The following is a 24,029-nucleotide window of genomic DNA, read 5'->3' on the forward strand; positions in this document are numbered from 1 at the left end:
AGAGAGAGAGAGAGAGAGAGAGAGAGAGAGAGAGAGAGAGATTCAGTTTCCATGTACCAAATCAATTCACAAGGCTTTTGTTACTCTGAAGTTATCATTAAAGATACTTGCTCAAGATGCTATACAGTGGGATTGAACCTGAAAGCATGGGGTTGAGAAGTAAACTTCTCAACCACACAGCCTAATCAGAAATAATAATAAAAAAGAGGGAAAATGTGTCATTTCCTTCTAAGAATTGATAAATAATTAATTAGAGTATTATAATTATTGCAATCTCGATCAAAATATTACTTTTCTTGCTATCTTTAATATTTAATTTCTTGCTAATTGTTATAACGAAAATACCATTGTATCATTTGTTATTGTCATCATTAACAACTGATAATTTAATTATTCATTCGTCTTACTTGAAACAGATATTTTTATAGTTAACAATAGATTCTTTGCATTAACTAAGATAGGTATGGCTCTTTTCTAATGTCAACAGATGAACTTTTAGTTCTTTGTCTTTTTAAATAAAGACAAGATTTAAGTATATTTTACATACAACACACTAAGTACTACTCTAGAAATTAGCAAAAAAGATACAATAAATAAATAATTAAAAAAAGAATATCTTCTTTCTGACTGACAATGGTTTGTTTACTAAACTCTATACTAATGTTCCATAATCTATTAGGTGATTGGGATAATACTGAAGGAATTTTTTGTTATGTAGTACAAGAACAAGGCAACATGGTAGTGGCTCTTTCTTTCTAAGTTGAATTTATAGAGACAAAGTTTATAATTTTCTTTTTAAATGAATCCCATTATTTGAATAAGTTAAGTGAAATGGTTCTGCCCAAGAATTAAGCCCAGGTTGTAGACTTGATCCATTGGAAATTTACTATGTAGTGTTCAACAAGTAGATTATTATATTTTGCATTTGCTTGTGGGAGTAGGAGTAAATTTTTTTTTAGATGATTTGGTCAGACGAGGAAGGCTAGTGCTGATGATCTTTCTCAGTGTCTCTGAAACTGGAAGGAGAGAGGGATGAGGAAAATTATCTTCAGTCTGGGGACCTAGACTGAATGCTTGCAATGGGGAGTGTACCACTGAAGGCATCCAAAAGCCAGTAATGTTGAAGAAGATACTCTTTGATAGCATAAAAGATGCATGGGTAAAATAAACGCATGGGCATATCAGATGTATTCCAGTTTCAGCAGCGCATGTTGAGGAAAAAAGTTTTTAGTGTATTAAAGCATAAAGGATCAAATGTGATTTTGTTCAGATGTGTTTTTTTTAAAAAAAGTGCATCCTATATGCCATCAACTATGGTAATTCATTTGTTGATACCAGAAAAAAAACACAAAGGAAAAAAAAAGAAAGCAAAGGCATACACTAAATAGACTGGAAACTTAATGAGGGTAATTACAAAGCAGCTAGTATATTGTTGTTTCAGCAACTTGTTGTGCATCTAATGTTTGACATTTGAAAATAGATGTGACAAATGCTTGTTCTCAAGATTTTTTGTATATCCTATCAAGTGTAAACATTTCATTTTCTGTTCTCCCTCTGGGTCTAACACAAAATACTGATATTCTTCATGTGAAGAGATTGTATTCTTTTATTCACCTATAGATATTATCAAAATGATTCGATGTGATATTCTCTTCAGTTTAGAGGGCCATCTTTTTTCTTTCAATGAAAGCAGCACCTATTCCAGATGGTAGAAATAGAACTTCCACAACAATCTAAAATAAATATTTGGCACAGTACATTTGTGAACTCCTTTCTAAGACCAACAATAATATAGTAGTATCATGGTTATAGAATATCTCTTTAAAACTGCTACTCCTGCTGTCACTTCTATTTTAAGTATATTATGTAAGCAGTGCATTTTACTGTTTATATATCAAGTTTTTGTACCAAACTACTACTATAACAATTGTTCTTTGTATATCAAGTATGTTGTAGACCAGTGTTTCTTAACCATTTTATGACTTTACCAATCCACTACCACCAACCCTATTTCCCCTAACACAAATAATAACCAAAAAGTAGTCCCTTATATAACACAGTTTATTGCTAAACACAAACAGCTTTATATTAATCTGACTTTATCATTCTTAAAATTAACACACTTTAGCATTCAGGTTACTTAGTCAATGTAACACTTATTTATTCATATTTTTTAAAGCTGATTATGTATTATCTTGTAGCTTTGTGATTTTGAAGATGTGATGGTTTATTTCTTAGAATATTACAGAGTAGGTGCGAAAAGCAGAATCTGGCAAGTTTGAATATAAAACAGGTAGAATATTTGGGTTGAATATGGTCAGTTTAATTAGTGTAACAAACCTGTATATAGATCTAAAAATAGGGAGGTGACGTGTGAAGAGAGAGAGGGGGGAGGGGAGAGAGAGAATGTACAGTGACAAAGATGGATGTCAGAGGAATGTAGAGGTGGCTATAGTGTGTGGAGAACAAGGAGGGAGTACTGATGGCAAAGAATGATAGCAGATGAGAGTGTTAAAGATGAGATATAGCACTCCTAAAATGTACTTCATTGGGGAGGGAAAGATAACTGGAGGCACAGAAAGGGGTTATCAATGAAAAATAAAGAGGGAAGGAACAATATTGAGAATGAGGGATGGATTTTAAAAGGAAGTGGTAATTGGCTCTGTGAAACGAATATTGTTCTTGCAAACCAGTCTTAAAGTTTTCTTGCCATGAAGCCATGAAGTTGTAGAAATGCCTGCCTTTAGAGTACATTGTGTTTTCATCAGTGTTGCAATGTTCTAGGTTTATAAAGGATATCTTAATCGAAGCACTGTTGAAGTTGCCTTGCTTTTGCTGAGTCTGTGAGAAATACAGAGTTGATTTTCCGTTGGCAACATTTCTGCTGTCGATATTGCTTTGAAATGCCTTACTTGGAGTCAACCAGTGAAAAAGATATTAAGTAACCTTTTCCTTATGAAGACTCAAGGTGGAAATCTGAGCAAGTGTTACAACTTTACTTACCTCCCACGCCCAGAACACTGTGAAGGCCAAAGTCCAGCAAAAGAAGTAAAGTTGATCACATACTTTCTGTGGCTGTGATGGTGAATGATGGTTGCAACAGTTTGCTACCTTGAATTGTCTTTCACTATTCTAGGGCCAAAAGTATCTCAGTCAAGATTGCTTCTATACTCAAGAAAAGAAAAATGCATAAACATGTCCCAGACCCCACTCTCTCTCTCTCTCTCTCAAAGTCCACCAATGATTGTCTCGTGACAACAGGATCAGTATTGTGACATTTGGGAACTGCTAGTCATGAAAAAGCATAGACAGTAGTTGTACAATGGTTGCTAGACAGAAGTGTCTTCCAGCAGATGCATCAAAACAACCCTTATTAGGGTCTGTTCTGTCCACACTGCACTGGGAAAAAGCTAGAAAAGAGATCTTAAATATAACCTGTCTCAGTTTCATGAACTGAATCTCTGTATTCAGAGGGATCACATTTTTACGTGCAAAATAAACAATACTTAACAAAATTTGGATTTTGAAATATTTGAATACTTCACAAGACCACAATGACACTAAGGCCTCAGTTCTAGGGAATCGGTACATTTCGGTATTGACATTATTATGATACTTAACTATTAAAGGACAGCTGAATCAATGTGATAGTGGATACATCTTTTTTTGGAAGGGAAAAACTATCATACGAGCAAATTATTATCATATTATTGGCAAAAATTTGAAGCTCTGGAATAGTACAATTGGAAAAAAAGAGGGCACAGGAAAGAATAATTGAAATAGCATAATGCTCCTAAGTGCAAGAAGCAAAACTTAGTAATCACCAACACACTATTTCAACAAGTGTTCTCGGAAGCATCTGTATTCAAAGTACTGGCCTTACTAACGATATTAACGTATGGCTCTGCAATCACAAGCATGTATGTGTACCTACCACGTGTCATGACATGCTTTTACATACAATTTACTATACAAACCCACCTTCATACACAAAATAATATTTTAATTAATTCTAATAGGCAGAAATTATAAAGTGGTCCAAGGGCTGAGATACCGATTAAAAATAAGATAAAAGTATATACTGAGTTCTATTTATCCCATTTGTTCGACCAAACCTCTACATTAAATGATAGTTATTTCATACATTTATGTAGTAGTAGTCAATGTTTGATTCATGACGAAAAATTTTCACCAACGGATGGTCAACTCTGTTGTGTAAGATATCATTCTTAGATGTAAAACATACGCGTTTATTGAGAGATTTAATAGAGTAGAATAACACAACAGAAAGTGACTGAACTTTAGGTTGCTGATTTGAATCGCGCATGTGGAGGACACCCACCTACGCCCACACACACACACACACATGCGCGAGTCTCTACGCAAGAGGAGGGGAATTTTATTCCGCATGCTAATTTTAAAGTTGCTTACTGACAAAGTCTGTAAAAACCTGTATGGAAACAAACAAAATAAAAAAAGAATATATATATATATAAAACTGAAAACTATATCAGTAGTTAAGTATAAGTTGCATAGCTATGGGTTTGCAAAATTAAAGATTCATTATTTTTCTCGATATTGACGTGTTGTTATCCATTTGCATAACAGCTATGCAACGGGTTGTCATGCACTTGCAATTCCCCATTCATATTAAAAAGGTCCGTTATCTTCGCTTTACACGGGCGATCGAGCTTTTAGAAACGGCAGCCAAATTTCTCTCTAATGACACCCGACCGGCTCAGAAAGATGGAGAGAATAAAAAGTCCTGGTTATACTATGAATGCAAAAGTGTATAGACAACGATTAAAATGCCTTACTCATCAGAGCTAAAAAAGAAAAGGGGAAAAAGAAAACATGAACATACATGATTTAGTTAAGATATAGCAAGATCAATATGGTAATGGTTCGGTGCAACAGCATTTCTCGAGTCAGTTTCGGTTGCCACTTAAAATCACTGCATTTTACAATACCAAAGCTCTACAGGAAAAAAAAATGATATTGTAGGGAAAAGAAGCTATGGTGTAATAATAGCATTTCTTAAAACATTTGTAGCAAACATTTCGGGTAATTCTTTTTATTCAACAAATTAAAAGTTAACAAAGTTAATACATGCCTTGCCGATGGAAAGGCATGAATGCCGTCGACATTTGTTTAATTTTGAAAATGTCATGTTTTAAATCTACATAAAGATATAAACCAAGCAGGTCACTTTGCAGAAAGCGTAAATGTCTCAATCTTCTTTCCCCCTGTTACCTAATATATGAGACCTTGTGCTTATGTAAGACGTCAATACATTGTTAATACCGTTGAGAAAAGGATGGACGTTACGCAACCTCATTTTGTCTCCAAAATTTCAGTGAGTCGCGTCGTCTTGTCATAAGTAATCAATATTGTTAACGAATTAGAGACCTGTCAATATATCAAGATGTTAACAAATATGGGGACTATATTATGCATAAATTAAACAGGAATATATCAAATTAATAATAAATTGAAATTAAAAATTCACTATTAACTGAAACAAAAAGCGGTTTTATTAAAAACAAAAACAAAGTAAATGAATGAATGAATGAATGAATATACACGCGCATACATAATCCTATTTGTATATACACCCTCATGCATTTTGTACATATATCTAGATTATCGCAAGACACACAGTGTACGGGAAATTGAATTTAAAAAAAAAAGGGAATAAATAAATGACTGAAAATTGATATTTTCTTTAATTTTTGTCTCCTTTCCTCACAAGAGCAATTACAATTATCTTCTCTCAGATTCAAGTGTAAAATATCTATTTTCTTAAAAACTTGTCAAAAGCTTACACATTTTCTGAAATAACATGCGCGTGTCATGTTATTACGTGTTATGGACAGGTACGTTTATCGATAAATCCACCATAAACGCACATTTGTTTCATCTATTCCGTGACCGCTGTTATATGATGTTGTCAGTGGAACCTGCGACCGGGTTTCAATATCCAGCTGGGAACTCAGCGGCGCTAATGACATTACGGAACAAGCTTCTCTTATTTCTTCGTTAACATATCCAACAACATACCTATAAGAAACAATAACCGATTTCTTCTATTACCCGCCAAATCATACCTACGTATATATAAGAAACAATGATGTAGTTCTCCCCTCCCCGCCAAATCATACCTACAAAGAAACAATGACGCATCCCTTCCATACCCGCCAAATCAACGGTTATGTATTTCATTGTTGTTGTTCAACATGTACACGTATCTTAAACGCAGTCTTTGAACTATTTTGAAAGGGCCAAGATCCAGTTTAATTAAAAATCTAGTAGTACCTGGGTATTTTGCATATTTTAATTATCTATTTTATTATTCTTCTAATTAATAAAGGTAAATACAAATGACATAAGACAGTTGCGCTTTAATGGTAAAATTGTCAGAGTAAGCGAATGGTTTTACGCGTGTTTAAAGGTTTGTGAAAATATAGCAGTTTGAAACGAAGCCTCAACTTGTCAGTAATAATCGTTTAGCTTTCATCAAGCAAAATTATAATTAAAAGTATTCTAGCCGTGACCGTCCAGTTTCTCCAGTTTATCTCACACTACAATGTCTTTTCCTTTCCTCTTTTCATTGAACGATAGTAGTTCTGAGAGATTTTCGCTACTATTTCTAGAAGGTCGAACGACCACATAGATGTTCCCTCATTGGCTCGTGTGTGTTGGTAGTTGGCTTCGGTGCTGAAGAGAGAAGTATGTAAGCTGTTGAATAGTTCTGCCCAACTACATTAAGGATGGGCCAACACTGAAAAGCATATTTCCTTCTCTCTCTCTTTTCTTAATGTGTGTGTGTGTTTGTTTTGGCAATCATTGATTTGGCACTTTCATATTCATCGGCATTTTCAGCGAAGAACGAACAGCTCGCTTCCGAGAGGTTCTTTTTTTTTTTACCTCCTCGACGCGATGTCTTAAGAAAAATTAGTGCTTTTACCGTCGAAGGATTTATCAGAAGCTTCTTTCCAACATTCTCAACGAAGATTCTACATGAAAATACTACACAAACAGCTACCAAATTTCGAAACGAAAGGCAAATATAGTTTTATTTATTTGATATAAGTGATGTTTGATTGATCAAACAAATATCTATCTATCTATCTATCTATCGAACTGTCTATCTATCTATCTATCTATCGAACTGTCTATCTATCTATCTATCTATCTAAATTTCTTGGACTTTATTTACAACCCTATAAAGAAAAATGTTATTGGAGGATCTACATAAAACAGGTTTTTGATAAAAGAACTATATAAAGCACACCTACAAGAATATGCTTTGAGTTCATTCTCTCTGTTTATTTTAGAAAAATATAGAGTATAAAATCCAGTCAGTGGAGTTGAACGTATGTGTGTGTGTGATATTTTTACGGTTTCTCTTGCTCACCTGCAGTGCACCATTTTCTTCTCACGTACGAAGCTCCTGTCACTTTCTGTTAAAAGAAAACAAACGTCTTTAAAGTAAGTCTTCGATGCTTTTACCACATGCTAATTCCGAAAGCACTCCGAGTAAGAGGGAGGAAAAAGAGTGGTGGTGGGGGAGGATTATAGTTTATTTTGTCCCTTTTAAATATTTGAGACGACTCCAGTTAGTTCTGTTCTTTTTTTTTTTTTGCACTTGGCTCCCAGGAGTAGACGAGTGCACTATCCGTTTATTGGTTTTACTAATTGAATTTCTTAAAATTAAATACAATTTTAGGCTCACCTTTTCTAAGTAGTTTTATATTTTCTATAAATATTACAACTTCTCTCTCATACCCACATACATATAATTAAGGAAAATATAGAAAAATATATCCTCATTTCGCCACCCCCGTGATTTTTGAAATTTTCATCTAATCTCTGCGTAGGTATTTAATCTCTCCCGTATATGAATGGAATGTTCGGCTCCACTGTCCGTATTTATTGCATTTATTTCTTTTTAATTCAATACCTGCTTTAAACAGCAACCGTTGCTAGATTCAGACGAATCTTTTTTTTTTTTTTTTTTTGCTACGCATTGAGGGATAAACACATAATGTGGTGTCTGTCAGGAGGAACAGACATATTTCAGTCAAGCTTTATAGATGTGCATGCACTTTGCTAAGAAAGGTGTGCTACTGCAGCGCTCTCTCCCTATCTCTCTCACTCTCTATCCCTCTATCTATTTGTTTGTTCTTTCCTCTCTCCCTGTATCCCTCTTTATTTCTCTGTTCTTATCTGCCTCTTCCTCTTTGTTCCTCATATATTTATCTCTTTCTTTGTCGTTCTTTCTCTTATAAATATTAATAAATGTTAAAATTATTCCGAAACTGTTGTGACAAGTGGTAGCAACGATCTTTAAAGCGAAGAATGCCTGGAATGGGCCACGCCTATTTTCATAACCATGCTATTATTATTACTGAAAGCAGTTTATTAAGGCACAAGTTGATAATTTGCAAATAATCCGTTTTCCTATCATTAACTGTCTCATGCAAGAGCCATTTCATGGTGAAGTATACGTTTTAATTGATTAAATTGCTTTAGCGATATGTCTACTGCTTACCTCATATTTCATTCTTCAACTACGTCCATCTTTTAACTGTTGCAATTATTCACTTTTTTCTTCGTCTTCTGCTGGTGATTAAATATGTCTATATTTTCCCTTGCTATTTGTTCAATTTTTATTTTGATTCCTTCTCTCCTGATTTCTTGCTTAATGAAGTGTAAAAAAACGCTTTGAACTATCAGCCATTAGGGTAGCCATTATTACCTATCACCAATGCAATTTACCTTTACTTCCAGATCTCTTGAAATATAGACGCGCACGCGCGCACAAACACGCACGCACGCACTCATGAACACTCAAATATATAGAAACACATTGATATACACAAACACGTATGCTGTGTGACTATCTTGATTTATTGGAAAATATCGATGTATTCTGATACACCAAATATATAATTCAATATATTTTTACTTTGAAAATTGACATTCAATTTTATCATTTAGCTTTGTTTTAAAACAGTTGATCGGATTGAAGAATCTGTCGAAATTTAGTCTGTGGTAGTCTTTGGTAACATCCAGTAAAGAGGGAGAGGAGAATATCAATTAAAATCGATACCAATCGATAGGATTAATCAGAAATGACAATATTCAGACGAAAATCCAAAAAGTTTTCAAATTCTTAGTTTTAATGTTTTTTAGAAATTTTAAAGGTTTTTTTTTTATGTTTAATAATCCATTTTACTATAGGCACAAGGCCTGAAATTTGGTGGTGTGGGTGGACAGGGCTAGTCGATTACATCGACCCCAGTGCTCAACTGATACGTATTTTATCGATTCCAAAAGAATGAAACACAAAGTCGACCTCGCGGATTTGAACTCAGAACGTAAACCCAGAAGAATGCCGCTAAGCATGGTGTTCGGTGTGTTAACGATTCTGCCAGCTCGCCGCTTTTTGTATGTGCTATAATGAAAATGAAGCAACTTCAAATACTGTAAAGAAACGACATCTTCTACTAGAGTCAACTTGAATTTTAAAATAACCATTTCATGAAAAAAAAAAGCGGGGTGGATGGTATGATATTGATTTAGAAGATATCAATTTTTCAATAGAAGCAGAACAATCTGAACATTATTGGCTCCCAGGCAAAGCCGCGCACTGGGAGCCCTGCATACATATCCATAATACACATAGATTAGCATTGGGTCACTAGACTCATAGGGTCTTCGGGCAACTGCCCAGTGTACCTATGCCTTTGTAACATGTCAGGGACACATTAAACCTTAAATCAGGACTGAATAAAAGTCTAAAACTATAGAATTTTATTATCTTCCGTACTAAGCGCTAGTATGGCTTTATGTTTAATGCTTCGCAACCACCTGGTTTCAAGTTCGATCGTACTGCATGTCACCTTAGGCAAGTATCTTTTACTACATATTCAAGTTACCCAATACCTTGTGAGTAGAATTTGGTGGACGGAACCTGTGTATCAGCTCGCCATGTGTGTGTGATGTATTCTATCTGTGTTCATGCCTGTCTTAAAACTAATTTACGTATATTCCATACTTTACTGTTTCGACAAATAGAGATTGATGAAATGAATAGTGGGATCAACGTGACAAACTGAATCTTTGACAGCAGTACCCCAGTACATCCACAATACAATGATAGAAATACAGAAATATTATCCTCGTCTTTTGAGAAAAACGTATTTTAACATCTTTATCCGTATTGTTTCGATCTGTTCAGTTTCCAACTGTTTTATTGTTGAAGGTGTCTGTGTTACCAAACTGGATTCGAACCGAAATATCTTAATTTCGAATCTAGTTTTGTACCACGAACATGACACCTGAGTAATACATCTGATAATGATTGGAAATCAAATCGATTAAAATGTAGTGTAGATATAAATATTTGACGTATTTAGATATACAAAGATGAAATTAATACATAATAATAATCCTTTTATTATAGGCGTGAAACTTTCGGAGGAGGGGGGTGCCTAGTCGATTTACATCAATCCCCAGTGCTCAACTGGTACATATCTTATCGGCTCTTAATGGATGAAAGGTAAGTCAACCTCGTCAGAATTTGAACTAAGAATGTAAGGTCAGAAGAAGTACCGCTAAGCATTTTGTTTTACGCGCTAACGGTTCTGCCAGCTCGCCATCGAATAAAGGTGGGTTCGCATTTTTGCACAACGCCAGAAATTTTGGGGGCGGGGATAAGTCGATTGCATCGATCCAGTGCTCGACTGGTATTTATTTTATCGATCCTGAAAGAGTAAAAGGCAAAGTCGACCTCGGCGGAATTTGAACTCAGAACATAAAGACAGACGAAATACCGTTGAACATTTTGGCCGGCGTGCTAACGATTCTGACGGCTCACCGCCCTCCCGTCACCTGATAACAATTATAATAATAGTCGTAGTAATCCTTTCTAATATAGGCACAAGGCCTGAAATTTTCGGTAATTATTCAGATTAACACCCGCACGATTTCCACTAGGGTGTTAGGGTTTTAAGGTTGGGGTTAGGGTTAGAGTTAGGATTAGGGTTAGGTAATCGTGCGGGTGTTAATCTGAAAAATTACCAAATTTTCTGGGGTGGATGTTAGTTGATTACATCGACCCTAGTGCACAACTGGTAATTAGTTCATCGACCCCTAAAGGATGACAGACAAAGTCGACCTCGCCGGAATTTGAAATCAAAACGTAAAGACGGACGAAATGCTGCTAAGCATTTTAATCCGGCGTGCTAACGACTCTAATAATCCTTTCTACCGTAGGCACAAAGCCTGAAATTTGCGGGGAGGGGATTAGTCGATTATATCGACCCCTAGGACTCATCTGGTACTTACCATTTTATCGACTCCGGTAGGATGAAACGCAAAGTCGACCTCGGTGGAATTTGAACTCAGAACGTTGCGAAGCATTTTGTCCTATACGCTAACGGTTCTGCCGGCTCACTGCGAAATGCTTTCTCTTCACCACTACCTTGCTACTCGAAAAAATTTCGTAATGTTGTTGATGAAGCTCAGATCTAATTCCTTTTATCTGTAACATTCAATAGTCTTAGATCTGACTTTACCACTTCCAAATTAACTTTGACTACCACGTCTACCTGTGGATATCTAATTAATGGTTAAGTTTCGTAATGTAAACCTACTTGCACTCGATTCGGCTTAATCTTTGTTTTACGTTTTCATAACAAGTCCCTAGACTGGTTTAATTTTACTTATTACTCTCAACTGTTTGTCATTATTTTCATACCAATTAATCTTGTGGATAATCTCTTTGTTTATATTCAATTTTATCTAGTTAATTCTAATCCTATTTCTGAAATCTATTTTATTTATCTTTTTGTTTTTGTTGTTTATAATCCGTTTAATATAGTAGCTAATCCTCTTTAATACTTTAGATTTCCTTAATCCTATTTTTCTACATAATTTACTCATAATTATCCACTTGTAGTCAAGTGCCAAAAAATTTCTTTATTTTTTTCTTCTTACACATGTGTGTGTGTATGTATATGTGTGTTCGCGCACGCAAGAGCATGTGTGAATTTATATACGTGTGTATCACAATAAAGTAGTTGTTGATAGGAAGGGCATCTAGCTGCGAAAACCTTGTCAAAAATAAAGTCATGCACAACATGGTTGTTATTTTGTCTTTTATTTGTACTAGATGCCATGGGGCCAGAGTGGATATCAAAACTAAGTGTGCAGGGAGTAGGTAGGACCTAACTTATTCCAGAACGGAAAGCAGTTGTATAACGATGGCGATATATGCACCTATTTCTGTACACATACATGGATTTGAGTTATGTGGCATTTAAAAAAATATTTTATAAGGGTGTTGATGCTTATCTACCTGTTGATTCAGTCTTCCTTGGTATTCAGAGAAACGAACATTTCTGCACAATAATAGCGTTACGTAAAGACTTATTTTGAATGAATTCTCTATTCTTTTTGTCAACATTACTTGGAAGATACTGAACAGCCTCTAAGAATTCCAAATTTTTTCCTTTTTTATATTCTGTGCAAATTTTGACAAGTGTTAATTGAAGGTTAAGAAGTTAGTTTGAATCTCGTTCATGGCTCGAGTTTATTATATCAGACCAGAAGAATAAAATATTCAGAGGATAAATGAATGTTTAATAATATAATTTGCCTTATCCAATGGGATTTGTTATTAGGTGTTTTAGTAAAGTTACTGATGTTAGAGACCTTAAGGGAATTGTTCATAGGGAGATTTCTATCAACTGATTACTGCTTTAAAACTAGCTCTAACCACTAAATTTATGAGTTGTAGATTCATTTAACATTTTATAAACTCTTAAAACATCCTTTTTAAATGATATTTTTTAAGATTGTTGATGTTAGTTTGCCTCAAGTCTACATTATTCAATTTAATATTTCTTTTTAATTTTAAAGTCAGTATACTGTAATTAGAGGGAGATTTACTTGCTATTTCCAGTAGGTTTAGCACCTCCATTGAGACACCTCATCAGTTCCTGCCCCCTGTCTCTCCTCTTTTCTCCCTCTCTTTCTTTGCTATAATCAATAACATAGTCAACTAGAATCCTGTTTAGGTACTGAGGAAATAGTAAAGGAAGATTATTATGATAAATACATATAGTCATTACTGTTTTCAGTATGTTTGTGTGGTTAAGAAGTTTGCTTCCAAACCATGTTGTTTGGGATCAGTTCCAAAGCTTTCTTCTTCATTTCCAATCTTCTGTGAAAACATGTCTGACCATGGAGATGGCTCAGGTGTATAACTTAACTATTGTTGTTTTTATGCAGATGACATCTTTGAGTATTTAACCTCATTGATTTGTTCATTATGACAATTTTCACCCCAACCTATGTACCATATTGTACATTTTTTTAAAGGTTTCTGTCTTTACTTTGGGAACTATATTGAAGGCTGTGCTTTCTAGATGAAGTCTAATGGAGCAAATCCTGTCTGGACTTGTTGAAATGAGTAAAATGATATTAGTCATATCATGTTATCCTCACAGCATAAGTCTTTCTCATTAAATTCTTAATGCTTCCTACATTCAATATATTAACATTAATTTAGCTATCATTTTTTTATGCAGATGACATATTTGTGTAAGCAATTTGAATACTTTTTCTTCTAATGTTGTCAAATAATGACAGCTGCTCCAATTTTTCAGTGGATGTTTGTATACAGAGCAGTTGTGACCTGAAAGGTCTCTCATCAATAAGTAATAAACCAAACCATCAAATCTCCTGCTATAAAATTTACTTTTGTTTTTAATGAAATCATGCATTTTATCTTTGCATCATAATCAAGATGGGATTGTCATTGTTTAGCCAACCAGTCAATAAAGTTTTAAACTTGGACCATTTGATCAGACAGAGGTCTAATGTGTATTTTATGAGAGGTAAAGTGTTAGTTTTGAAATTGTCTGTTATACAGAGCTGTGTTAGATCGGTTTTAATAATAATAATAATAATAATAATAATAATAATTTCAAATTTTGGCACAAGGCTAGCAATTTCAGATGAGTGGGTAGGTCGACTGCATCTACCCCAGTACTCTGCTGGTACTTATTTTATCGACCCCTGAAAGGATGAAAGGCAAAGTTGACCTCGCTGGAATTTGAATTCAGAACATAGCAGCAGACAAAATGCCATTAAGCATTTCACTTGGCATGCTAACGATTCTACCAGCTCACCACCTTAATAATAATAATAATAATAATAATAATAATAATTCTAATTTTGGCACAGGGCCAAAAATTCTGAGGGGAGAGTGAAGTTGATTACATTGAACCCACTATTCAACTGGTACTTATTTTATCAACTCTGAAAGGATGAAAGACAAAGTTAACCCTCAGCAGGATTTGAACTCAGAACATAAAGAGCCAGATGAAATGCTACTAAACATTTTGTCTGATGTGCTAATGATACCAGTCTGCTGTCTACTATAATAATAATAATAATTCTCTCTAATTTTGGCACAAAGCCACCAATTTTGAGGGAAGGGCACTAGTCACTTACATCAATCCCAGTACTTGACTGGTATTTTATTTCATCAACCCTGAAAAGGTGAAAGGTAAAGTTGATCTCAGAGGATTTGAACTCAGAATGTAAAGAGCTAGAAGAAATGCTGACACAATCATGCTTCTGCCATCTTTTCACCTTAATAAATAATGAGATTATTGAATGCAGTGCACTACAACTTGTGAGAAAAGGGTAAAAGAGGAGATAGAAAGCAGCAATAAGTCAAGTAATGAAGGCTGGCAATCATAGTCAAGAGTACAAGCATAGTACATAAGTTGAAACAGAAAAGCAAAAAAGAAAAAAAAAAAAAGAGCCACAAAGAATAGAACTTATCTCTTTGTCACAGCTTTCAGCCTCCTCAACACCTCATTTTTTGCCCCCCTGATCTAGCCCCACAAACTTCTACACCACCTCCCTTTTCTTCAGGGATTCTCTCAGGATTCCTCTCCACCCCAGTCTATTGCTCCCTTCCTGTTAGCTTTACCTCAGCCTCTTCCACCTCATATTAGATGGCCCTTACACAACCCTCTGTATCACTTTTTTAAGCCCCAACTATTACACAATCTCAGTTCCCACCACCCCATTCTTATAATTCTAAGGCTTTGTACGTGTGCAGCAAATGAACATGCAAACTTTATTTGAAGTTAGTTTTCAGTAGTTAAGCTACTCTCATAAATATCATTTATTCTCAAATCTGCATTTATTACATGTATAATAACTATTGCTCTCTTTCTCTCGACTTTCCCTCCTCTGCTGTTGCCCTGTACTTGAAAATATTGATAGCATGGTCATATAACTTGGTATGTTTAACAAGGAATGCCTTATTGTTATCTTTGTTGTTCATAAGGTACAAAACTTTGAATAGAGTGCAAAGTATTTTATTTTAAATTTAAAGTTCAGTATTGACTCATGTTCTGCATAAGTGTATGACTTTACTATTATCAGTTACTGTCAATGTGATTTCTCTTACATTCTTATATGGGTAGTTGAGTCAAGTATTTTGGGGCTCACAAGCATTGCTTTATCTGTAGCCAAGTCATTTAATTCAAAATAATTTGTCCATGCTTTTTTTTTTCTGACTCCCATGCTTTTTTTTTTCTGAGATAGAATGGATCCAGGATCACATCCAATGTGTCCTTTTTTCCCCCAAGATAACAGTGTAATTTAGAGAGGGAGATCTGACTGCTATTTTTAGCAGGTTAAACAACCATGTAATAATTCCTACAGCAGCATTGTGGAATTGATGAATGTTTCAGTCGGTCTTGATGGAGAAGTACATGTAAAGGACTAGCATCATAATCCTGGTAGGAAGAGTCACTTACCAAAAGTGCTACAAAGTAAGATGGAACTCAGAACCATATGGTTGCAAAGAGAGCCTCTGAGCCACACATGCCAGTGCCTAGTTCAACTTCAGCTGTAGTTTTTTTTTTTTTTTATATACAGGACTTGACTAAAATATAATATCCCAATGAGTTATATTTTCACTTCTGTCTCTAACCCATTACTTAACAACTATTAGTGTATTTATGAGTTGATTACTGATTTCTTACAGCTATAGAGTTTTGAGTTTGTCAATAAAAAAAAATGTATAGGCGCAGGAGTGGCTATGTGGTGAGTAGCTTGCTTACCAACCACATGGTTCCGGGTTCAGTCCCACTGCGTGGCACCTTGGGCAAGTGTCTTCTACTATAGCCTTGGGCCGACCAAAGCCTTCTGAGTGGATTTGGTAGACGGAAACTGAAAGAAGCCCGTTGTATATATATAGGTATGTGTGTTTGTGTGTCTGTGTTTGTCCCCCCACCATCGCTTGACAACCGATGCTGGTGTGTTTACGTCCCCGTAACTTAGCGGTTCGGCAAAAAGAGACCGATAGAATAAGTATTAGGCTTACAAAGAATAAGTCCTGGGGTCGAATTTCTCGACTACAAAGGTGGTGCTCCAGCATGGCCGCAGTTAAATGACTGAAACAAGTAAAAGAGTAAAGCATAAAAATAAAATTGTTTATCTTCAACTGAGATCTCTTGTCTCCCAATGTAGCATCATGAAATGCTAGAGAACCATGAAAAACTAAATGGAGTAAAAATTAGATTTGTTCGGAAAGAAATGTCTTCAGAGGATTTTGTGGTAGTTTGAGCAAGAGAGTGAAGTTGTGTGGCCTCGTTGTTAGGGTGTTGCACTCACAATTGCAAGCTCATGGTTTCAATTCCTGAACTGGGTAATATGTTGTGCTCTTGAGCAAAAACACTTAATTTCACATTGCTCCATTCCACTCACCTGTAAATCAGGTGACCCTGCGATGGACTGCTGTCCCATTCAGTGGGAATGTTGAGATCTTGGTCACCTATGTGTCGCGGAAATTGGGTAAACAGTCCTGTCACTCCTAGAGCTTGAGGCAGTAATGTCTAGGGATTGATGATGATGAGCAAGGGGAAAATAAAAACACCAAAACAAATAAAAACAAAAGAAATAAAGAAGACACAGGTGTGGCTGTGTGTTAAGACGTTTGCTTCCCAACCACATGGTTCCAGGTATACTCCCACAGTGTGGCACCTTGGGCAAGTGTCTTTTGCAATATCTTTGGGCCAAACAAAGCCTTGTGAGTAGATGAGTAGATTTGGTTGATGGAAACTGAAAGAAGCCCTCACATATATATATGTGTGTGTGTGTCTTTGTGTCTGTATTTACATCCCTGTAACTTAGTAGTTCAGCAAAAAAGACTAATAGAATAAATACCAGGGTTAAAAAGAAAATAAGTACTGGAGTTGATTAGTTTGACTAAAATTCTTCAAGTTGGTGCCCCAGCATGGCCACAATCTAATGACTGAAACAAGTAAAATAATTAAAAAAAAAGGCATGGCTGTTTGGTAAGAAGCTTGCTTCCAAACCACATGGTTCTGGGTTCAGTCCCACTGTGGAATGTTGGGCAAGTGTCTTCTACCATAGCTTCAGGTAGACCAAAGCCTTGTGAGTAGATTTGGAAGATAGAAACTGAAAGAAGCCCTTCATGTACGTGTGTGTTGTCCTCGTAACTTAGAAGTTTGGTAAAAAGGGACAATAGAATGTGTACTAGGTTTAGAAAAAATAAAATAAAATAAAGTTGTTTCATTCAACTAAAAATTCTTCAAGGCAGTGCCCCAGCATGGCTGAAACAAGTAAAATAAAATAAATAATGACTGAAGCAAGTAAAATAAAATAAAAAATGACAAGTGTTTAATAACCTGTAGAGTCATCTAACTTGTGGTATCATCTAATTTGTCCAACTAAACCTTTGAAAGTGGTTTAGTTGGACAAATTGACCCCAGTACATGTTTTAATGTCTGGTACTTATTCTATTGGTCTTTTTGCTGAACAACTAAGTTAAGGAGACATAGACAAACATTGATTGTCATGCAGGGAGAGACAAACACAGACAAACATACAACTTCCATCTACCAACTTGACTCACAAGGTATTGATTGGCCTGGCCTATAGTAGAAGACATTTGCACAAAGTACCAAACAGTGGGATTGAACACAAAGCCATATGCCTACAAAGCAAACTTCTACATAACCATGTCTGGACTTATGTCCTAATATGTTCATTTTTCTATTCTTCTTTTTGTATTTTGTATTATTATTTGTGGATGTAGAACATCGCCAGTATCCTTCGATTCTATTATTTTGTTATGATGTAGATTGCTCTTATGACACTAAAGATGTGATCTGGAAGAGATTTGGCAGTTATTTCTATCAAGTTAAACATCCACATAGAGATTCCTTTGTTTTGATAAAATATAGGGTGGGAAGTAAGTAACAAAAGAATCTATGTTAGAAAAATCTTATTAATAGGGAGTTGCTTTAAAGGAAAACCTGTGAAGGCATTCACATGGGAATTAAGTTAAGGAATAAAAATAACTGGCTGAAGGTAAATGAATAACAGCATTAATTTGTACTTTATGTATATAACTTTATATACTATATACCTGTATGTTTAAGGTGTTTGCATCCCAATCTTGTGGTTTGCATTCAGTTCTGCTGTGCAGTACCTTGGGTAAGTATCTTTTAATATAGACCTGGGCTGACCAAAACCTTGTGAATGGAGCTGATAGATAGAAGCTGAAAAAAGCTTGAGTGTGTGTGTGTGTGTGTTTGTGCTTCCTTTTCTTGACATCATGTGATAGTTTTAAATGAATGTCACCATCATACAAACAGTTTTATTTGTTTTCAATCTTCCACATGTTTAGTCACTTGGAAACAGGTGATGGTTGGCAACAGGCGGGGCATCCAACTATAGAGAATCTGCCTCAACAAATTCTGTTTGATCCATGCAAGCCTGGCAAATTGAATATTAAGATGATTGATATATCGCATCTGTATTGGCCAGACTATTGATTGTTGTTGTTATACACTGCTGCTTCTGATTCTTTCTTGATTGCATTATTCTTATCTATCATGGCCCAAATTTGTTTTTAATAAGCCATCTTCCTATCATCGTGAAGCTCTACTGAGTGGCCTTTTCCCATCTCTAGGCTACCACTCAGCAACTGTACACATACATACCAGTTTGACAACACTGGAAGGATGACATGACTAGCTATACTATTTTTGCTTGTAGGCATCTGGTATATTAATCAATTATTCAAGTGTGAAACAGTTCAACAACTCTTTTTATCATTATTATTATATTGCTTCAGGTATTAACCTTTTTTGATACCAGTCTGCCTGAGACTGCCCCTGCTTCTAGTTACAAATGTTATTTTAAAGTGATCTAAATTAAAACCTATCAAAATTTCATGTTAATTTATGTTCCACACATCAGCTTAATAATTACAAAGTTATTTTACTAAATTCTTAATTATTTTCAAAGTTAATTGAATTGAGAGCACTACATCTCAGTAGAAATATTAAAACAAAAGTGTTAATGATGGTTTTGTATCATATTGATATTATTCTTTTATTCAATTTGGTCATTAGGCTGTAGCCATGCTCCAGAACACAGCACGCCACCGGAAATCGTACTCATGACCTTATGATCAGTGGCTGAATATCCCTAGCCACTGAGCCTCACACCTTCACTCTCTTAACTGTAGAGAAAAGGAGTGAACTGATAGAGACAGAGAAAGGAAAGCCTCAGTCATTTAAAATGACAATTAGACTGAAATATGGTCGATCTTTTCTAGTTTCTTTACTTTTAACAACGAAGAAGAGGGAAAGACATTTAGTAATGAATAGAGGGAAAGTCTTTCAGGTGTTTAGGTTTTCATTCTGGGAGTTCTAGAAGGATCGAGTGTTAGCTCTCTCTTCTTTCCTTCATCCCCGGTACTTATTTGTCTTCTTTGATTGTTTTCATGTCTTTTAGTTGGTGGGGAAAGACCATGTTTTTTTGTTTTTTTTCAGTCACGTTCAATGTTTTCTCTACAAACTACAAACAAGCCCTACTCCCTTCCTATTGTTTTTTCATACAAAAACTAATGCAAATTTCGAATGGGGTATAGCTGTGAAAAGAGCACAGAAAAATGAGTAATACCCACTACAAAATGGGTGGGGGAGAAAAGTTGCCAACAGGTGGCTACACAAAATTCAACTCTGTACTTTATAGAGTGTCTTCTACTATAGCCTCGGGCTGACCAAAGCCTTGTGAGTGGATTTGGTAGACGGAAACTGAAAGAAGCCCATCATATATACATATGTATATTTATGTGTATGTGTTTGTCCCCACCACCATCACTAAGGTTACTATAAACGAGACACCTGATGAGTCAGATGGAATTCATTGAGGCAGATTTTCTGTGGTTGGATGCCCTTCCTGTTGCCAACCCTCGCTTGTTTCCAAGCAAGACAAGACAATATTTCCTCCTGGCCTGACGTTTTCACAAAAGATTAGAAACAAACAGCACTGCTTGTATGATAGTAGCATTTTTTACAACTATCATATGATATCAAAACAAAGATACATATAACTGCACACATACACACACTGATATATGATGGGCTTCTTTCAGTTTCCATCTACCAAATTCACTTACCTAATAGCTGTAAAAAAATTATTTTTAATGTTCTGTTGCCTTAAGTATATACATGTTTAATATTATCTTTATATAAGTCAGTTCTATTTATTTATTGGTGGGAAAGAACCACCAAGAATGAAGTGCAATGTTAACGACAAAATATGAACTGTGGTTTCCTTAAAAAGCTGACCAATATCCTATAGGCCCAGGCAAAGTCAGACAAAAGCTTGCTTTGTTGGCGACTCATCCTTGCTACTTATGAAACATAGGCCTTTGGTTAATTCTCACCACTGTTCATAAATCTGGGTTGTCTTTTCTACTTGTCTTTAGTTGGATCCCTGCTTTTCCTTGCTGTTTCCTTTTGGATTTTGTACTCCACGTCATATGTTTCCTTGGGGGAAGGCCTTCTTCTCCCAGGTCTTGTTGGTTTTGAATTGTCATCAATGCTTCTGTTACATTGCTTTTTTTCTAGATAGAATTGTTGGCCCTATTTTTTTACCTCAGGGAAAGAACAGTCCATATTAGCCTGGCCACTATCCTTTGGCCTGTCCAGCATAGAAGGTCTTACCAGGAGCTTGCCCTCAATTGCTATATCTCTCAGGGTCATTGAAACACACAATCCACCACACTACAACAAGGATTCAACCTTATGGGTTTTGTTGATATGCTGTGAGGAAAAAGAAAATTTTAAGATTTTGAGACAATACCCTTCATCAAAGATGTCTGTTCATTCTCCCTTTAAAATTGTTAAATTATGAAATGGTGGTTGTATAGTGAAGCACATAATTATTTGTAATAATGATCATCATTTATTTATTTATCAATATTTATTATTTCTATAAGTCAGTCATAGAGGAAGAGCAGAACCCAAAATCCAGTGTTACATTTCCATGTCCTTTCAAACCAGTGAGGATGATGGAGTTGAAGTTCTACATAAACATCTCTTGACACGATAATAATAAAAGCATGAATGGGAAGAGAATTTTCAGGGGCTGCTGTTCTGGAGTGGAAGAGCTAAATGAATGTTAGGTACAGGATCTGACAAGTAAAACAGAGAGACAACAGAAATTTCTAAATCCTCATACACATATTTATCTCCTGTAATTGTACAGCTGTTGACTCTTCTGAGGCTATCCTCTCTTCAATGGGTCTTGTTTTTATCCTACAGAATGTCCAAAAACCAGCCTAATCACCAAGCAGGTTGTATTGGGTTACATGTTACCAGAAGCAGTCAAGAGTAACTTGACACATTGTGTGTGTGTGTGTATGCATGTCTGTTATTTTTAGTTTGTAGAAAGTTGCAAATGTGGCTCCAGTCAAGAATTATCAAAATAATCCAAACTTGTGTGCGTGTGTGTGTGTGTGTGTATATGTGTATACTTAGATGGTTGTTTGTTATGACCAGTTGGAGAGTGATCATTAGTTTCACGCCTATAAAGTACTTCGCTGTATAGGCGACTCATCATATTCATTGGCCGAAGGCACATGACTTCTCTACAACTGAAAGGAGGAATACGTCATGGTCAGTTAATTTTGTAAGCAAAAAATTCCGGAATGAAATTCTACTGGCAATAAATGTGCTGAGTTGTACCCTTTAGATTGGTTCCAGTTACATCTAAAACAGATCAGCGTATAATCAGCTGCTTTAGCCATGTTGTCAAATGGAGAATTCCAATATGAATTTCGTCTGATGAGGGCAACGACTAAACATCTCGTTTTTGGAGTTTAAGAAGGTCCACTTATCAAGTGACTTTTTCAAGATTCTTGCTCTCTCGCCAAGCAAATCTTACATCATTTGCTCCTGTTGAGGTATGCCCCCAGTTGTTCTAGGAGCCTCCATTTAATTATGTATCATGTACCCTCCTCTATTAAACGCTATACATAGCTGGCCACAAACGTGATGTTGTGCCTCTCTGGTATTCTAAAGGAGGACTTGTATTTGTCCAGACAATGCTTGAACAGATTCTCTGTAGATTCAACTTACTTCCGTGCCTCTGCCCTTGTGCTGGTGGTGTCATGGCTGCTATTGTTGCTGCCGTTGTTGCTGATATTGTTGGATGCGGTGCTTGTGACATAGCTGCCATAATCACAGCCACTTTTATTCCTCTATTTACATAATATCGAGGTCTCTTTCTTTCTTTTGTTGTCTTTTCTATCAATAAATACACACACACACACACATATATAAGTGTGTGTGTATTTGTGTGTCTGTGTTTGTTTCCCCACCATCGTTTGACAACAGGTGAAATTTGATTTAATCTTAAATATTTCACCTTGTTTAAAGTGGAACTCTGAACCCTCCAAAAGGTGGGGGAAAGTACCACAGTTAGGTCGACCACATTTTTTCACTTTTGGTTCTGTTGTTAATGGATATAGTCTTGCGCTGGTTAATGTTTTTTTAGGTTGCATTTTGCTTTTGATAATTTTGTGTGAGCCTAAAATTTTGTTCATTGTTTTATCTCTTGTGAGGATGGGTACATTTTGGATGATAATGTTAAAGGCTTCGTTGTTTCTAGGGTTATGTGTGGAGATGTATGGGAGTATTTTTAAGTCTGGTTTAGTATTTCAGTTGACTTCTCTTAATGTTCATATGTCTATTTCCTTAGCTCGTTTAATTCAATCATTTATTAATGATATTGGGTAATGTCTTTTGATTAGTATTGATCTGAGTTCAAGGAGTCTTCGTTCACAGCTATAGGTGTCCGAAACTATGGTACAGATTCTTTTCGCTAGATTATAAGGTATATTAATTTTTATGTGTTTGGGGTGGCATGAGTTGAATAATAGGTATTGTTTAGAATCTGTGGGTTTACAGAAGATGTTTGTTTCGATGTAGTTATTGACTATTTTAATTAGGATGTCAAGAAAAGGGAGTTGTTTACTGCTGTGTTCCATGGTGAATTATATGTTGCCATTAATATTGTTAAGCATTAATTTGAAATCGGGGAGTTTGTCCATGCTGTCTTTCCAAAATATAAAGCAATCATCCAAATACCTCTTCCAGTTCTCCTTTAAATAGCAATGAAAAGAGGTGCCATATTTTTGTAGTGATGATTGATATATTTTAAGCTCTATATTACAAGGTTCACAATCACTGGAGCAGCTTGGATTCCCATTGCAATTCCACAGTTTTGTCGATAGTAAACTGTATCGAACATGAAATAGTTGTTCAGTAGGATGAATTTGAGTGCTGCGATTATGAATCTGTGGTTGATGCGTCCTAGGATCTCTTGTGGGTATTTTTCTAGCCAGAAGGTGATCGCTTCTATACCATAATCGTGTGGGATATTGGTATACAAATTCACCACATCAAATGATACTAACAGGGTTCCTTCATTTATTGTCTCCGGGAGGTGGTTAAGCATGTCTAAGTCATCCCTGATGAAGCTTTTCACATATTTTAGAAACGGTTTGAGTAAGATGTCGAGGAAGTTGCTCAAACGGTGGGTTTCACAAGCAGGGCCAGCAATGAGGGGTCTCAGTTTGAGGTCAGTAGGGGGATGAACATTAA

The 24,029-nt window shown here is 35.7% G+C and overlaps 2 protein-coding genes across 8 annotated transcripts in view; one reads left to right on the forward strand and one right to left on the reverse strand.

Moving 5' to 3' along the window:
• The window catches only part of LOC106868681 (tyrosine--tRNA ligase, cytoplasmic), a 79,480-nt gene extending 70,706 nt beyond the window's left edge, over positions 1 to 8,774 (reverse strand). Inside the window, exons 1-3 of one of the 3 annotated variants that reach the window (XM_052977711.1) lie at positions 8,555 to 8,774; positions 7,418 to 7,463; positions 4,865 to 4,977 (exon numbers count right to left, since the gene is read on the reverse strand). The gene's annotated coding sequence lies outside the window, so the exon portion shown is untranslated. The remainder of the gene's footprint in view (positions 1 to 4,864; positions 4,978 to 7,417; positions 7,464 to 8,554) is intronic. The other 2 variants (XM_014914062.2, XM_014914061.2) reach the window with 2 other exon arrangements.
• The window catches only part of LOC106868682 (1-acyl-sn-glycerol-3-phosphate acyltransferase delta), a 120,616-nt gene continuing 104,056 nt past the window's right edge, over positions 7,470 to 24,029 (forward strand). For 3 of the 5 annotated variants that reach the window (XM_052977747.1, XM_052977728.1, XM_014914063.2), the window contains exon 1: positions 10,472 to 10,567. The gene's annotated coding sequence lies outside the window, so the exon portion shown is untranslated. Of the gene's footprint in view, positions 7,492 to 8,475; positions 8,500 to 10,471; positions 10,568 to 24,029 lie in introns of those variants that run through there. The other 2 variants (XM_052977738.1, XM_052977741.1) reach the window with 2 other exon arrangements.

Source organism: Octopus bimaculoides, chromosome 2 (assembly GCF_001194135.2).
Source record: "Octopus bimaculoides isolate UCB-OBI-ISO-001 chromosome 2, ASM119413v2, whole genome shotgun sequence".
NCBI classification, from domain to species: domain Eukaryota; kingdom Metazoa; phylum Mollusca; class Cephalopoda; order Octopoda; family Octopodidae; genus Octopus; species Octopus bimaculoides.